The sequence below is a fragment of the Balaenoptera ricei genome, chromosome 17 (assembly GCF_028023285.1).
Source record: "Balaenoptera ricei isolate mBalRic1 chromosome 17, mBalRic1.hap2, whole genome shotgun sequence".
In the NCBI taxonomy this organism is placed as follows: Eukaryota; Metazoa; Chordata; class Mammalia; order Artiodactyla; family Balaenopteridae; genus Balaenoptera; species Balaenoptera ricei.
The window spans coordinates 40,623,332-40,638,673 of NC_082655.1; positions in this window are offsets into that span (position 1 = coordinate 40,623,332).

Sequence of the window (15,342 nt, forward strand, 5' to 3'; positions counted from 1 at the left end):
GCAGGCTCAGCAATTGTGGCTCACGGGCTTAGTCGCTCCGCAGCATGTGGGATCCTCCCAGACCAGGGCTCGAACCCGTGTCCCCTGCATTGGCAGGCAGATTCTCAACCACTGCGCCACCAGGGAAGCCCTAAAATTAGCTTTTATGTGGATGAAAAAGTGACCTGAAATGCTTGGATGAGCAAGAGTAGTGGTGAGATTTGTTTTTATATTGAAGCATTTATTTATTAAAAATATTGAGTGCCTACTATGCATCAGGCTTGGATTTGGGGACACAGTGCTGAAGCTGAGACATGATTCCTTCTCTTGTGGAGCTTTTGCCACGTAGGTAAAAGTTGGAATCATTTGTGCTCGAGCCACCTGGTCCTGGAGGCAAGGGCTTGGACTGCACAGTTCCGGAAGGGTTCTTTTCAGCCGGTTGTTCTCGATGTCTCCCCTAGTCTGGGGGACTTGTTTGAGTTGCTAAGGTGACAGAGTTGTGGCAAACAAGGACCCTGCGCAGTTGAGGTGGGTCGCCCTCTCCAAGGTGGGTTGAATGGTGGCCTCCCAAAACATATGTCCTTATCCAAACCCCTAGAACCTGTGAAGGTGACCTTATTTGGAAAGAAGATTTTTGCAGATGTAATTAAGTTAAGGATCTCAAGATAATATTATCCTGGATTATCTGGCTGGGCCCTAAATCCCATGACAAGCATCCTTCTAAGAAACAGAAGACGTAAAGACACAGACAACAAGAAGAAGCCACATGAAGACACAGGCAGAGACTGGAGTGATGTTGCTACAAGCCAAGGAATGCCAAGGGTTGCTGGCACCCACTGGAAGCTAGGAGAGAGGCATGAATGGGTTTTTCCCTCAGAGCATTCAGAAGGATCCAACCCTGTGCCGGCACCTTCAATTTAGACTTCCAGCCTTCAAAACTGTGAGAGAACACATTTCTTTTGTTTTAAACCAACCAGTTTGTAGTAATTTGTTACGGCAGCCACAGGGAATGAATACATCTCCCTTTCCTTTAGATTTGGAGCTTTGTCGAAGGAAGCTGACTTCATCATCTTTGCCAAACATTTATTAATCTCTCACTGGGTTCCTGGTATTAATCGTGGTACTTAGATAAGTTCACCAACAACTCTAACGATTCTGGTTCATAAGTCGGTCAGCCTCCTTTTACTTAAACAAAAAGACCTCTCAGTTTTCTCCCAATCTGCTAACTTTTTGATGTCAAAAAAGGGATCCTCACATTCATAAACTGTGGGAAGCTCTGGTCAATGAGATGAAATACAAATGCCAATACCATAGCATATACCACACTTCATGGGGGGAGGGTGTCCCAATTTTCCTCTCTCATATGGTCTACTTATGAAGTATATTCTTTCTTGCTTAGTGTGTATTTTCAGTAACATGGATTTTGATTATTATAAAATCTCTGGTATGATTTCCTCCCCTTTGCTTGCTGACTTATAGCTCATCCCACATTTCCAAAGAGAAAGTGGTAAAATTAGTGTAGTTGTAAAAAAATTAGTTTTAATTTAAACCCTTGTTTGATGTAATATTGTAATTAGTTTTTTGAGTTCTATTAACTGTCTTTTAACAGTCTTATATCAGGAAATAAAATACTAATATCGGAAATGAAAGAAAAAAATTTGGCTCCAGGAGAAATCTTTCCTTCGGTCCAAATGGACCTGAACGCATCTCACCATTCAAGTCCATCTGCCTTGACTCTGTTCTCTCTGCCTACTCATCCTGTCTGTCCCATGTCCAACCTTATCTTTTCTGAACAGTCTCTGATTTACCCTGAGCTCCAAAGAATTTGATTCAACACCTGCTTAAGGTCTTTATCTCTCTGTAGTTCAGTGTGTTCACTTACATGTTCTTTTTTCCTTCTGGACTGTGAACTCTTCAAGGACAGGACCTGGGCTCCATCATCTTTGTGTCCCCAGAGCCTGCAGACAGCAGGCCCTCAGTAATATTTATAGAATCACCAAAGGATGAAGTAAGTGATCCTCAAATGTGAACTTATATAAAGTAGAACTGGAACAAAGCGGTGTAAAAAAGAGTGACGTGTTTGGCCATTTCATTAAATGCAAATGCAGGAAGCACCTATTAGTTAATGCTTTAAGTGTTAAATCAGAAAATTAAAATGTTACACAATTTCCCCGTAGATTTGAAGACTGTGAAAGTTGCTGGACTGATAGCAAGGCCCAGAGTGGCTCCCCTCGCACCCCGGGAGCGCCCCTCCTCCAGTCACCTTCCCTGGCACATTCCTTCCCCACCCTCTACCAGGGCCCACCCGTGCTGCCAGCTTGAGCAGACGTCGCCACTGCTGGATTTGAGCCCCACGCTGCTTTCATCTTCTTCCTGGACGGGGATGAGATCCTCTCGTCTCATCAGTCATCTGCTCCCTGTCAACAGGCCTGCTGCTTGAAGCCCGGTGTGGCTCAGGTGGCTGCGGGGAGAAGCCCCAGAGGGCCTGAGGCCGTTTGGAGTAAGCAGAAGGCCCCACAGCCAGCAGGTGCCCAGCAGCCCCAGAGGAAAGGAAGCAACCTAGACGCCGTCCCCTAAGAGGTGGTTTTACCAGAAGGAGGATGAATAGGCCGGAAACCATCCCGCCAGCAAACCTCCTCTTGTCAGCTCCAAGCTGGACAAAACAAATGCGCCTTATCTGCAAGTGAGATTGGCTTCCGCAGGCCGATACATCATGCAAAGACAGAGCAACTCCCTCCCAAGGAGCATCATCTTCTCCCTTCTCGCAGTGCCCTGGTCCCCTGGCGGCCTTTCTGCTGGCGGCCAAACAAGTTCAAAAGGGCAGAGGGATAAGGCAGACGCTGCCTCTCTTCCCCAACCGGTCCAGCCTGGGCTTGGTCTGGAAGCCCAGCCTGGCGCTTGGGGGGCAACGGCTTCAGCCTCTCTCGCATTGCTCGCCAAGGCCCAGCAGCCAGAGCCCGGTGGGCTGGGTGTGGCTGACTTCCAAGTGCCTTATTTCTCTCCACTCACCCCACCTAGATTGCTCAGAAGAAGCTGGAATTCCGGTCTGCTTAGTGTTTGGATGGCCTTTCATCTCTGGTGGGAGGATCAGGGGAAATGATGATCAAACGCTCAGCCTTGGGGATTCAGCAGAATTGATCATGGGCTTTACCCAGCATTGCTGGGGTCCCAATGCATGATGACAGATTGGTCAGAAGAAGGTTAATTTTGACTTAAGGGTACCAACTGGGGGGAAAAAAGGGGACATGAAATTTTGAGTTTCCTCTTGATTCTAACCACTTCTTCAGTACTTAATTCTTAGCATGTCTGTCCATCATTTAGGGCATAGCAAAAGAGACTGAGAGCAATGGGAAGGAAAGGGTGAAAAGGGAGATGAGAAGAGAGCAAAGGCAGGTAGAAAGGTGAGGGGGATGGGAAGGGTTGAGTTCATTTGGACAGAAAGCAGGGGAGGAGAAGATACTGTAAGGATAGAAGCCCTGTCCTGCTGAACCCACTTTTCATTCTTTTCTCAAATCCTATTTCTTTCTATCTCAAACACTGCGCTGGTTTTGGAAATGCAAGCTTGCAACTGTTACATGAGCAGCTAACCCTTATTCTTGAATGTAGAATCTTGTGTACAACTCTGGAGGAAGGAGCTTGACTCATAGGACTGGGATCAGTCATCTCCCTTTTGGGAGAGACCACGAGATGGAGTGGAAAGAGCGAAGAGTGTTCTAGACTCAGCTCTCCCCTGTGTGACATTGTGCAAGTCACTTAACCTCTCTGGAGCTCATTGTCTTGAACTGCAAGATGGCACATCGAATTCTAAGATTATTTTTTTTCTAGCTTTAAAACTGCACAAAATCTGACCCAATCTTTTAACTGCTTAAAAATTCTACAGTGCTTTGCCCACTGCCCTCACTTAGCATAGCATGGTAGATCCCCATCGGCCTCTCCAGCTGTGTCTTTTCCCTCTCCTTTCTTTATTTTCAATATACACGCCATCCTGAAGTAATCACAGTCACTCTCTCTCTCTTGATTCTGGTCTCTGAACATGCCATTCTGTCTCCTTAGAATGCCTACTCTCTCCCCTCCCCACCCCTGAACTCTTAGTTTTCCTTTAGGTCTCTGCATCTTCTGGGAAGTCTTCTCTGGCCCTGCCCTTCCTTCAGCCAAATTAGGCTTCCCATCTATTCTTAAAGCCCCTGTGTTTATCCACATGCCACTTTCTAGAGGATACTTGCTCTTCCTATCAATCTGCCTTGTAGACCTTGATCTTATTGAAGGCATGAGCCATCTTTTGTATTTACACCCAGTTCTGAGACATAACACAGTGAATGCAGTAGTGAATCATTGACGCTGATCTTAGAGCTTTTGTCTATATCTTTAAAAATTTTTTTTCTTAGAAATACATGGATGAAATATTTTCTTTAGTAAGAGGAGGCAGAAGGCAACAGGACTGGCAGAAAATGAGCAACAAAGCAAATGTATTTGGACCCCAAAGGCCTCTGGATTCTGTTAAAGAACAGTATATACTTTCGGACTTAAGGATGTGATGCGGCTTGTTTCAAAGACTTGGAAAGCACAGGGCTGACCTCAGCAGTGCTGGCCCCTCAGGGGAAAACACAATGATGTTAATTGAAGCTAAAATGTGGAGGGGCATTTAGAGACGTGAGCAAGAGAACCTATCTAGGTACATTTTCTGAATCCCTTTTCTCCTTTTTCAGTGACTTTGTTACTCATGCCCTCACTCACCCTCATTCTTAACTACAGAAGCGTAAGGTTGGACCTTCATCTGAATCACAGCCTTCCCACATTATCCCAGCAACAGTGAGAAACCAGGCTTTGGAGAAACCTGGGGGCGATTCCAAAACATTGCAAGAGAGTCAAAAGGGCACATGAATGTCATTACTTACTGAGCAAATGGGAGGCAGAAACTTCGGAAACACATGCTCATTAAAGAAAAAGTGAAAAATGGAGAAACAGAGCAAGAAAAGAAAAAAACTGACCCAGAGTCCACACACCCCTCCCCAAAGACAATTACAGAAGAGCTTCGTAGGTTTTATTAACTTCTTTTTTTTCATGCACTTTTTACCCCCTTTGCTTTATTTTAAAATTAACAAATTAACTAATACTGTATATGCGATTTTCAAAACTTTTTAACTTAAGTTGTAAAAGAAAAATCTTCTTATTTTATGTGTACTTTAAGTAAACCTTTTGGGTTACTTTTTACTGTCTCAATGTTTCTATTTTTTTAAGTACTAAATAGATAGTATCCACAGTAAACAGTAGAGACTGAGCAAAAGTAAAGAAAAATTCAAGTGGTCATCAAATAAAATTCACAATAAACTTCATAACGAGTAAGTGAACATTATATAAGGAGCTCCTTTTCTAGAATCAAGCAAGCATTTCTAGAGTGAATCTGGGTAAGCCATGGGCTTGTGAAGTGGGAGGAAAAAGAAAAATTTGTGGTTCCTGGCTTGTCTCTCCCCCAAAGAAGGGAGGAATCAACTGCTGTTCTTTTCTCTCTATGATCAGGCCAAGTAGCCCCCAAGGATCCAAATTACTGTTGTTTTCCAATCTCTGAGAGTTAGCGAGATGGTCAAAGAGGCCCTGGGCCAGCAGGCGGTACGTTCTCTCCTGCTGGGGACACCAGGAGGCAGAGTTGCTTCAGCCCTCCTGGAGCAGAGACCTGGCTGTCTCTTCTCTTCTGCCGGGAGCTGTCTGCTCTCTTCAGCTGGGATGATGGAGGCCCCCAAGCACTGCCACAGAAGAGGCTAAGGGACACGAGGGAAGGAACTTCTGCTTGCTCAAAGGGATTTCCCTCACAGCTCCCTGAGATGCCATGAAAGCAAGCTTCATTCAGGTAAACCCCTCTGAACGGATTAACAGGTGCACAATAGCTATTCCCTAACACAGAAGCCATGCTAGATGTGCATGGGAAATGTAAGAATATCAATGATAGAGAGTTTAGTTAAACAATAGGCAAAGCCTTTAAGGTATGATTTTGAAGAAAGTGGAAACTTCTGGTTAATACATAACTTCATCTAAAACCCCTTTTCCTGTTGACTCTAGCTATTGAGTAACAAAGCTGGTAAAAGGTTTTTTTTTTTTCCTTTTGGTGTTGTTTTTGTTTTGTTTTCTTTCTAAATGTAAACTTTATTTCATATCCCTATTTAGTTCTAGCTGATCTATCTGAGAAAGAGTGAGGAAAAAGAAGAATTATAAATAGCTAATATCAGCACTTACCAAAATAAAGCTGTCAAGTGACTAGGTATCCAGACAGGACACATAGCTGGAGAAAATCCTGCTATTTTGTATTAAAGGATTCTAATCGATAGAAACGACTTCATTAAGAGGAGATAAGACTGGAATAAAAGTTCAAGAACCGTTTTTCTCAATATAATATTTTTTAAAATGCAATGGTATAGAGATGTACAGTTACATAAAAATAATACAAGTAATTAAGTTACAGGTGCTTGAGTGACTTCTAAGTATTTCAGGTATCATTATCAAGTATTCTCCTAGTAGGACAAAGGAAAGAGGGATTTTGTAGAGAGCTGTGGAAAGAAGGGAAGGATTGCGATGTAATTTTGGGACAAAAAGATTCTTGGATGACAATTGATCATATTTGCAACCCCAAATTCCTGTTACATCTCCAATCCTCTTATGAGTTCCAAATGGTACTTTATTCAGCTAACAGTTACTGAGTACCTGTGTCCACCAGATTTGACTGCCTTCTGAACATCACCCACTCCCTGTGCCCACCTGTATGTCCAAAGACATTGTTCACTTCAGAGAGGGGGAAAGAGACATGCCTGGAGACAGACAAGAAGATAAAGCCTTGACCACTCAACATCTTCCACGCAGGAATGATCCAAGGACGTTTAGGGCTAGGGATGTGTACCTTGTTGCTGTCGTTCATAGTAATATAATCCCCTTCCATTGCCTGGAACCTTCAGCCAAGTCCCCTCACACATATTGGTAGTACTTTGGAGAGTAAAAAGGCATTTCAGTGCTGAGTAGGGAAACATGAAATGAAGAAAACTAATATCCAAGAAATATGAAAAGCAGAATGGAGTTTAAGAATACAACAATTAAGTAAAATCTTGGAGATAAAGGCAATTAGGAGAAATTTAAGTGATCAGTCACACCTCATACCTCAACTATCCCTGGGGAGAAATATAGGTTTTCCCCACTATACTGGGTATGGTGTTTGAGACAATTTTAACTAAACCTTAAAAGACTCAGTGAGTAGTTTGATATGTAATAACCCAAAACTGGAAACAACCTAAAGGGATTCATCAGTGGGTGAATGGATAACCAGACTGAAGTACACATATACAATGGAATACTACTCAGCAATAAAAAGAAATGAACCATTGATAGATTCAACAACTTGGATGGACATCAAGGACATTAGGCTGAGTGAAAAAGCTAATCTCAGAGGGTTACACACTGTATAATTTCATTTATTTAAACTTTCAAAGTAATAAAATTCTGGGGATGGAGAACAGATCAGTGGATGCCAGGGGTTAGGGGCTAGGGCAAGAGGGGTGTGACATTTAAGTGGTAATGTGAGGGAGTTTCCTTGTGGTGATGCAACAGTTCTGCATGCTGACTGTGGTGATGGTTACATGAATCTATATGTCATAAAATTTAATAGAACTATATATATATAATACATATAAAAACTGGTGATATCTGAATGAGATCTATACTTGGTTAACAGTATTATAGACACATTAATTTCCTGGTTTTGAAAATAAGATATTTCATTTGAGACAGCTGAATGAAGCGTACACAAAAACTCTCCTATTTTTACAACTTCTTGTGAGTCTTAAACTATTTCCAAATAAAAATGTATATATAGTCAATTCTCATCATTTGCAGTCGTTATGTTCTTCAAATTTTCTGTGAACACTGAATTAATGAGTACTGACCCATTGCTCCTACGGGAAAATACAAGGTTAGGTACCTGCAAACCTCTGGTCATAACATTTCAACAAGTGATCAATACATAAGCTTGTTTTACGTGTATTTCTGTTTAAAGATGTTTAACAGATATTAAACAGATTTAATATCTGTTGTTGCTTCATTGACGTTGAATTCCCAGCCACCAAGACTATAACTCATTCCTGAACAAAGCTTATCTAACAAACAGATTTTCTCCCTAAGGCACATCACAGCCTTCTTGCGTTTAGGAACACTAGACAGGACTCCAGCATTATGCCTGAGGCCATTTTAAACAGTGAAATCACCAAAAAAAGTGCAGAAGCTTGAAAAACCATCATTATATAGATGGCAAAAAGGACACTTGTTTACAGTATGACAATATGAGAACTGAAACAAGAAAGCAGTGCATTGCCTTGTCTGATCTCAATTGGGAAAGTGTGTGTAGAGCCACTCGAAGTTTTTCTGCTCTGCCCATGTCCACAAATGACTACGAAAGAGCCGTGAGTGTTGATTTTGAGATTACAAATAAATTTTAGTAAGCAGGTGAATCAGCAAATATGAATTCTGAGAATAATAAGGATTGATTGTATATGTCTATATTTGTATATGCACACACACATACAGATATAGGCACATACATACATAGATACATAAACACATACATACATATACACACATACATATATAGGTATATATATATATATGTATACACATATGATCATATTTTCTTTGTAGTTTAGAGACTTGCAGGCTTTCTGAATTCTAGGATTTTTTGGTCTCACATTAACTGCTATGTCTACACTGGCCTCTGTCAGAATTATTCAGAAGGCTGTGTTGGCTTTCCATCTATCAGCCTCTCCTTTTTAAATCTCCCTTTCTTTCCCCAACTCATAGTTAAACATTTGAACTTAGGTGACCAATGGCCCTAAACTCCAGCTTCCCCTTCCATGACTCACACTAGCTCTTTCAAAAACAGCTAATGATGTCCTTCCCATTGAGGTGTAAATGACTGATAAAGGTCAGTGAGGGCCCATTTTTTGGGACCAATTTCCTTTTTCACTTAGACAAGAGAAACCAAGTTCAAGTAGAATATAATTTTAGGCATTGAGCCCCTGGATGGAGAATCTGCACACACAAACATTCCTCACCCAATGTAAGTATACATAGGTAGGATGGAGATCACGGGAAAGCATTCTAGGTATTCTTGAAGTCATACTTCCCAGTTAGTTGCCTGTTTGAAAAACCCACTCTAATAATATTAAATCTGGGGACTCTGTTAATAAGGCAAAGAATATACATAGTTTTCTGAAAAGTAATAGCTCTTCTCCTCTTCACTGGAACTGTGTGACTTTCACTGTTAGGAAGGTGGGCTTTTAAAGGTCCCAAGAGGAATCCCATTCCTCACTATTATTAGGAATTACCAGAGCTCTTTCCTGCCCATACTGGGAATGGTCTTTTAGTGACGGTAAGCCTGAAGCTCTTTTTGACAACTTGGAATGGCCCTTCTCACACTTGGTACCTATAACCATTATATTCTCCATTATGAGTAAATTGCTTTTCTTCACTTTGGTTTCTCTATAATCCCTTGTAGGCATATGCTAGATCTGGAACTCTTATACAGAGTCTCTGGTTAGTGTATTTCTGAGAAGTTAGATAAGGCCAAGCTTTAGTTAAGCTCCACATAGTTGAGTGACATAGAGCTGTTTTTGGCTAAAGGCCCTTTAATTTTCCAAGTGCTCAAATGGAATCATTTAAAGTATAAAATGTATGAACATCTTTCCTCTGAACTAAATGGTCCTCTTTTTCTTGGCTTAATTTCCTCTAGACATAAAAATTAAGACTCTTTCACCAGTACCAGCGATCAGTAATGCTGTACATGTTGCCAGACTTACAGATTAGATAAGCATTTTGGTTTCCAGTAGTGTTTTCATGGAATTATCTCCATTCAGGTCAAATTCTATTTTAAGAACTCCAGCTGATTCAACAGGCCACAATTTGTACTTTTGGTCTCAAAGTAAATACATGATTTAAGTCAAGCCGAGAGAACTGCACTTGTATTTGAGCCCTGACCCACGTAATTTTAATATCCATTAGCCTTCACTATGGGATGAAATTGGATGGATCAGATGCTTTGTAGTGCAAACAGTGGGGAAAGCATTCAAGTCATTTCCCTTCCAAAGCAAGCTGTGTGAGTCTATTGGTCTAAGCAGGAATTGCCAGTTATGCCTTGTTCCTCCCTCCACCACTTCCTTCCACTTTGTATTGTGGGGCCGGAAGTGCAGAGAGACGAAGTAAGAGGTTAGAAATGGGCATACGATTGCTTTAGGGGGTCTAGATTCAGATACAGACCTGAAGTCAAGATTTATTCAGCGACGCAGGAAGCCAGGTTGCCAAGCCGTAGGGCTTTACACCCTGACATAAACATGGATCCCATCATCTCTTCCCACAGCCATTTCTCCTGGGACATGGAGCAGAGAGGGTGGAACAGAGAGGGTGTCTAGGTAGGAACTGGGTTATTACCAGGGATAAAAGTTCAGACCTCAGGGTAAGCTAGGAATCTAGAAGTTGATTTGCTAGCAGGTAGAAAAGGTGTGTTCACACAAGGGAGAAAAAGACCCTTGAAGTCAGGAGTGAAATCAAATCAAACCCCGAGGAGCCCAGGCAGCCATCAAGGCAGCAGGGGGGACTCAAGCACAGGGCACCTTGGCAACATTGCTGCCCTTGTCTAAGATGAAGCCCTCAAGCATGTATGCTCTGACCTAAGGATGCAATAAATAGAGTGGCCAGTCATTCAGGAGTCAATGCTTCAAAAAGACCACTAATGATAAAATCATCAATATCATAGCTCCTTTTTTTTTTTTTTAACATCTTTACTGTACTATAATTGTTTTACAATCGTGTGTTAGTTTCTGCTGTATAACAAAGTGAATCAGTTATACATATACCTATATCCCCATATCCCCTCCCTCTTGCGTCTCCCTCCCACCCTCCCTATCCCTCCCCTCTAGGTGGTCACAAAGCACCGAGCTGATCTCCCTGTGCTATGCGGCTGCTTCCCACTAACTATCTATTTTACATTTGGTAGTGTATATATGTCCGTGTCACTCTCTCACTTCGTCCCAGCTTACCCTCCCCCCTCCCCGTGTCCTCAAGTCCATTCTCTACCTCTGCATTTTTATTCCTGTCCTGCCCCTAGGTTCTTCAGAACCTTTTTCTTTTTAGGTTCCATATATATGGAACCTTTTTACTGAACACTAACGATGCGCTATGTACTACTTCAGGCAATTTACATACGTACACTTGGTCTTGCGCAATCTTCACATCTCTTCTGTTGTACAAATGAAGAAAAGCTCAGAGAACTTCAGGAATTTATATTCGTTCAAGAAGCTTGTGAATGATAAGATTAGAATCTGAAACCATGTCAATCTGATTTGGAAGCCCACGGAGAGATCAGAGCCTAATGATTTCATGAGACCCTCAGTGTGTGTTTGTGTGTCTTTGACTCTCCGTTTCTGCATTTCATATCTAAATATATATACAGCAAGGCTGTATGTTCCTAGTTTCTCTTCTCTTTCCACTGAGGAAAAAAAAATGTAAAAACTCTTTTGATGTGGCAGTGCTGAGTCTGTCTGTTCTTAACACACTTAATAACAATGTTGATTATGTCCTTTTTTATAGCACATGTATGCTTTTAACACTTTGGGCATTCAGTTTTTTTGAGAACAACTTTATGACACTAATAAGTTGGAAATTGACCACTATCTGCAGGGGTGGAAGGGAGCCTATTTCCTTGATTACTTTAGACTTGGATTGTGTTTTATATATCTTGTCATGTGGAACTAATAGCACTATCCATTTCAAAAAGACATCTCCTAATGGAATCTGGGATTCTGAGTCTTTGAGCGTTCTATTACTGTTTTATGAAACTATTAAGGCAAGATGTATGTTTTATTCATCTCTCAGCTCCCTGTAGTTCTTAACATAGTGATCTGAATATCATCAGTACTTAAAAAAACTTTTAATGACCAAATGCATGAATGACTGTAACGTGTAGAGGTTCAGATTATACCCATGTAACCTCTGATTACATGTACTGATATTTGGCTGGGGACATTGCTAGGCCACTAATCACCAGAGTTGATTTGATGATAATGGTAATTTACATTTATTTAATGCTTGCCATGTGCCAGGCATATGAGGAAATAGACTTGGAGGGGTTCAGTAATTCGTACACTGGGGAATAGGCAGTGTGTCCTGGATTTGAGCCCACTAATGGGGCTCCAAAGTCCACATTCTTTCCTAACGCTACCTTAATTATGAAAGAGGGTCAATGAAGTGGGGTTTTGTAGACCCTACCTAAGGCACTTGCTCGGCAGTTCAGTTTCTCAACAGATGCTTTCAATATGATGCAAGAGACAATGTAGAAACAACTAATGGCTGACTGGGTTGTCTCCTACAATTTTTAAGATGGAATTAAATGGAAGTGAAGTTGGACCAAAACCAAAAAAATTTTGCTTTCCATAAATTGTCCCTACATGATTGGGAAAATTCAGGGATCTGGAATGGGTGTTGACTCAGTTTATCAGTCCATAAAATTTAGGGTGTGACCATGGAATACCAAGTCTAGGACTAGGAGATAATAGAGAATCCAGAAGAAAGAGAAGATACAAATGCCTGCTCATGTAGTTTTCAATCTATTTGTGTAAAAGAATTTAAGAGTAAAAGGAAAAGAATAGGGACATATAAGAATTATCACACAGAGAAGAGCAAATTCTTACAGTTTATACAGAACAAGTATAATGTTCATACTTACGAACATTCAGGTAGGATGGCCTAGTGGGAGTCCTACACATAACCTAGGGAATCTGTTTTTATTTTGTTCTTCCATTGATTCTGGGTAGATTTTTTACTTTGAAAGGTGCCCAGAGAGCATCCTTTAGGAATGTTTTCTTTTACTTATATATAAATACAGTGATACTGTCATACACTTTTCCCTGACTATGAGATCTTCCAACATTCACGCACTGGGCAGCTACTATATGTGACAGGTACTTTGCACAAATAAAACAAATGGCCCCACCCTTAGAAATTTACTGTGAAACTAATTTTTTAATCTGTGGATGGTAGAATTATGTATAAGATTTATTTTCCCAATTATATTATGCTATAGTTATTAAAATTTCTACAATTAATACATATTAATTTTATAACCAGAACACAAAAATTAAAATAAACTAGGTTCCACAAAGATTTAATGACACATGCAAAAAGAAGATAAGTCATAGTAATAGCAATTTTGAGAGCTTCCTATGTAACAGGTACTGTGCTAAGCACTTTATGTGAATTCTTTTCTTTAATCCTCACAATGCTCTTATTATGTTAGTACTATTCTTATCCCCATTTTACAGATAGTGGTGCTGAGGCTAAAAGAAGAGGAAATTCCAGATTACACAGCTGTAAATAGTAAAGACATAACTGCCCTACTAAAAAGCTTACAACTACACTAATCTGATAAGTAAAAGCAAAGTGAAGGTCAAATAGTCCATGTTTCCTGATCCTGAGAACTCTTTTCACTGTGTAGTGTTATAGTTATGTGCAGCCGAGAGGTTTATGCCTCTGGGTGTATTTGATGGTATATATTGTTATTTTTGGAAGATTTTCTGTTTCCTTCTGATAGAGGGCAACTGGAGGCCATGAACCATATCTTCTTCAGTGTTTTAAAAAATTCCTTCTCCAGTTTGTGGTATTCTTTCCTTCAGGTTGCCTGTCTGGGCAACACTTGGAAAATACTGTTGACTGCTTGGCATGGTGAAAATGTCATCACAAATGTCTCCTGTTTTGTTGAAGGAGACTGCAGATTTTGATATGATTCTTAGCTGGGCTCATTTTCTTGGCTTCACTGTAGGACTTCAAATAAATATTATTGTTTTTCATAATAATATTTATTAAACATCTACATGGCTTCCAGCACTGAAGGAAAGATCTCAAAGGGGGAAATGTATTGCATACAGTGTTTAGGCAGCCACGATGGATCATACAGTAACTCTCAGGATTGCTGTGAGCCTGGGTGGTGTGTTGATGGTAAAGTGTTTTAAGCTTCTCTGAGGAAAATGACTATGTCAGTTCCACTGGGATTTGTTTTTATTTTCAGTGATTCGGTGACCCATGTGTTAAACTGCACATTTTCTACTTCTTCAGAATTTTTTTTTTCTTTGAGAAAAAACTTTATCTGGAATCAAGAGAATTACTCACTGATTTGGTGAGGTTATTTACATCTGCAAATCTAGCTTAATAGTTAATAGTAATCACTGAATTTCCCTTTGTCTATTTTTAAAGTAATTATTTATTAAGCACTCTATTCATGCAAGGTATGATGCTAGGTGCTTCAGATAATACAAAGATGACTGAGATGTGATCCCTAACCCGTACAAATATTAAAACTCCTTAACAAATACAGATATTTAAAATGCCTAACAATACAAATACAGAGAACTAGAAAACAAAGCAGTAAAAGGTAAGTAACATACAAAAGGTTTAGGACCATGGCACATGGAATGCTTCTGCTCAGGAGGTTAACAGTAATGGTCGTCAAAGTTTTTGAGCACTTGTAATATGCCAAGACACCAGGATAAGAGCTTTACATGAGTCATTTTATACACTTTTCAAACAAACCTGAATCCCCCATGCATCATACTCTTCTCTGCCTGAGATTCTAACCAGAAGAGAAATAAAGAAAAAGATAGAGTAACAAAGTATGACCTTTATTATTGATAAAGGCTATGTTGGTCACCGTAGCTTAGTACCATAGCCAAATAGTATTTCAGTATTTCAGTATCCAGATCTTGGAAAAACTCATCTGAGGGAACGTTTGAGTCTGAAGAGCAGACACTCTCAACCAGGCCACCACTTCCCACTGAAGCAAGTGGAGAGAGAAGGAGAAAGAGAGAAAATTCCCTGTGTGCGGGATCTTTGGTAGATTAGCTCCATGTGGTCTAGAATTGTGGAACAATAGCTGTGGCTAGTGACTAGATATTACAGACCAGGTGTCCCATTCCACCTCCGTGCGGGGGAGGTGGAGGAGGCCTGGGACATCCAGGGAAATCTCTTCTCATAGAAAGGAGATGTGGGGAATGGGCTTCTCCCTCCAAGGATTCCCAGGTATTACTATTCTTGACCCTCTGGGTTTACCCAACAAGTGAGTGGTCAGCTAGGGGTGTGGCTTTCCCTCTGGGGGAGGAGATGGGCATTTATCAAGGTAGTCCTTCTTCTACCTGTGTGAGACCACTCCCTTTCTCTGAAGGATCTCTAGGGAACAGTGTAGATTTTGTTCCAGAAAGCTCTGAAATGGGTCAGAACAGAGCATTATTTAAATGCACTACCATGCAACATTGTAACCAAGACTTAAAACATATTACCTATTCCCATTCC